At 33.4% G+C, this 3,579-nt stretch overlaps 1 pseudogene; it reads left to right on the plus strand.

Annotated features, from left to right (window-relative positions):
• The first annotated feature begins 700 nt into the window (after window positions 1-700).
• Window positions 701-1,653, plus strand: LOC134255366 (uncharacterized; annotated as a pseudogene).
• The last annotated feature ends 1,926 nt before the right edge of the window (window positions 1,654-3,579 follow it).

A 3,579-nucleotide genomic window follows, 5' to 3' on the forward strand; every position in this document is an offset into this window, starting at 1 on the left:
GAAAGGCGCCACATATAGATCCGCTCCTCAATAGTGCAGACGACAGCGCCGCCTGTAGGGAAATTTAACCAATCAAATGCCGTTATACTTGTGAAGCGCGAACTATAAATAAATCTAAACGTCTAAATCGAAAGTTGGAAGATGGATTTGATTTTAAGTAAAAAACCATTACTACTAATTATCCTTGGATTAAATGGTTTTCACTTTTATGAAAGTCTCATCAACAACGAGAATTTGCGCGTGAATCAGAACGACGCCATTTTACAGGACGCCATATTGGCGACAAGAATCTCAGTTCCATAGGTATTGTAATTGACATATAGTTTACAATAGATTTCTTTTATTTTTCATATACATACGTGTTACCTATAGGGAGGGGCCCGTGAGAGGGCTCCGCCCTCTATCAACAATGCGGTTTAATGGTTCGATAGATAGGTAATTGACCTCTAATTTGACCAAAAGCGAAGAAATTCTGGTTTGTTGTTACAGACAACGATTTAATTATGTTGATTGTACCCAGTTACTAATTATTAATGAATTAATCAAAGTAGTTTTGATAGCGCTAGTACTAGGGGACGATCAAGGTGATCAGGGGCTTGCCTGTGTGTTTATCAAGCGCTCGTGTGGTACCTGTTGTTGTTTTAAGCATGTTAAAAAAATAATGAGGAGCACACGGTGTACAAACATTATAGGGGGGTGGTTGATCTGCAACCATTTCATCATTTTATGTGAACGAAATATTCGAGCACCATGTGTAGTAAAGAAGATTTTCTGTCTTGGGACAATGACATTGATTTAGATGAACTTTTAGGTGACTACACAGACCATGAGGATAAAGATTCAGCAGAGAACTAATGCCCACCTGAGGTTCCAAGTTACCAGTGCCCAGACTGCAAGAAGATTTTGAAATCCATTTCAGGATTTCGGGGGCATATGACCAAACAGCACAAAAAAAGCAGAACAAAAGGTATGTACACATTTGACTTTTTTAAAATATGATTTTTGTTGTCTTTTAACAAAAATTAATCAAATTATTATAAAACATGTTGTTTCAAAAGACTTAACTGATTCAGTATTCTAGTGTATCTAAGTATCTAGTATCTAAGCTTAAAAAAAAAACAATTTTATGTGTAACATATAATTAATTCTTATATTTCTTATATTTCTTACAGCAAGTGATCATCGAGTAACCCAGAAGGCTAAAGAAGACCACAGATCACCTGCTGCTGCAACATTAGTGGACTTCGAGAAGATTTGTTCCGAGGCTAGTAAGAAAACACTTGAGAACATGTGTAACAATCCAATGTACAAGTTGTTCGGGGACAATCGCATGGAGGTGTTGGCTAGATTTTGCATTGACACAGACTTCCTGGATGCATTTTTCCTTAACAAACTCAAAGACATCTTCAGTCTCTCGTTGTGCGATTCCAGTGAAAGGGAGCTCTTCTTCTCAAGGATCCATGAGTTGAACTGTTTCCTGTGTTCAAAGTGAATGTGTTAATCTTTTCAGTGAAAAAGGATGTGAAGAAAAGAGAGAAGACATTATAAACTTCCTTCAGGATACTTTCTGAGATACCTAGTGAAATTCTTGGAGGCCTTCTGAAGGAAAACAAGAAAGTGTCCGAGGCTCTCATATCAGATTTCTACCAATGACCAAACAATTCTGTTCTACATTCGGGATTATTGTGGCCAACCTGAGGAAGAAGTGTTACCGAATGTGAAAGAAAATGATCCGAGAGACTGAATCTACTTGACAAGCTGACCAGTAAGACCAGCAGTACAAACTTTGAAAATAGACCGATCTCGCAGGATCTGTGACGTGCGAGATTTCAGCAGATTTTCACAGTTCAGTACTAATTGCCAATCCCGTTAGTATATAGGTCCCTGCTATACCTTTTGACAGTTTGATTTTTGACCAATAAATTTAATTATTTTTATTGATAAAAATAATTTGAAGCATACAAACATCACTTGCTGATACAGCTAACCCCCCCCCCCCCTTCCCCAAAAAATTAAATTATATATAGAGATTGTATAAAATCTGTGCCATTCAGTATTATGTTCAGTAGGTTTACTTTTTATGATGTGCTGAGAAAACTTTTAAGTGAGCATTATTTATCTTTATAATATAAATTTCCACCTCTGTCAGTTTTCAGTCAGTTATCCTATTATTTCAATTCTTTATTGGCATTCATATATTTTACAGAATTGTGTTGTTAAAATATTTAACTAGAGCAAGTTTGTTTCTATAAAAAAAAAGTGCATCAAAGGTTTATAATGTGTGAGCACAAGCATAAAGTAGTTAATTTTTTTAAAATAGTATTTTATTAAAATATGGTATGTATTTCAAAAGAGAAAATGGGAAAAAAGTTTTTTTGATGTATTTTTTTTTTAAATAGCTTCTACATTTTCAATTTTAAAATTTTTTATATATATCCAAAACTGTACTATATGTATTGAAAAAAATAAATCTGGTTAAGAATGCACTGGAAATATTGAGTTATTTTTGTTTATATAGTCTTTTATTTGCCGGGAAGACCGGTACTGTATAATCTATAGTTCAATTTTGTGTGAATAATAAAATCTTTTCAAATAGCATATTTGTTTTATACACACTGACTATGTTTTATAATATTCTAAACAAATTATTTGATACAAAACAAAAAAAAGCGGGAAACCCAAACACCTTGAGGTTAAAATTCCGGAAGTTCTCACGTGTGGATACCAAAGGTATTCAATAGGGTCTGTAACTAAAGTTATAAACTTAAAAGTAAAAAACAGATCACCAACACTTCGTGAGAATGCAGCAGTAAATTTATTTTGTTGACCGGTTTCATGTGAGGTGTCATCAGAACAAGTAAGCATGTAAATTTATCTACTGAAGTAAAAAATGCGGATGACGTTGCTATATATACAAAAAATGCGGATGACGTTGCTATATACAAAATAAAATGCGGAGTGTTTCTTACATATGCGGACTTACATAACAATGGTACTTTATACAAGATATAATCAATTTACGTTTCCTCTAAAATTTTTTCTGACTTAAGATTTACAGAGATAACATTTTTGTTTTATGATTAATAAAATGTCCATAAATTGTGTGGATTGTTATTCTTCTGTTACATCATCAAGCTGTTTTGGTAGACTGTGACGTCACAATGGAAAAAAATACGGAGGGTTTGTACATGTATATAGAGTCTAAAATTATACAAGTGGACATTAGATTACATTTCCTATAAATGTTGGGATAATATAAAATATAGTTAGGTTTCATAAATTTCTACTTCTGAATAGTCCTATTTTATGGAGGACAATAATTGTTCATAAAATTACATTAAAATAATTAACATGTATTAATATAAACAAAGATAATTTCTATAGAATGTTCAAAAGTTCATTGTAGTTTTATGATGAAATTCGTTCAGACGAAACGTGAAGGTATGTAGGTCCTCGCTACAATTCGTCCATTATATGGGGGGGGGGGGGTGTAGATAACAATTACTGGGATTTTTTATTGTCCTTGAATGCTTTTGTTGATTCCTTATCGGCTTCCTTCTTCTTCATAAAGTTTGGGAT

This window comes from Saccostrea cucullata, unplaced genomic scaffold (assembly GCF_032062105.1).
Source record: "Saccostrea cucullata isolate Sc308-1 unplaced genomic scaffold, CSIRO_AGI_Scuc_v1 ctg16842, whole genome shotgun sequence".
In the NCBI taxonomy this organism is placed as follows: domain Eukaryota; kingdom Metazoa; phylum Mollusca; class Bivalvia; order Ostreida; family Ostreidae; genus Saccostrea; species Saccostrea cuccullata.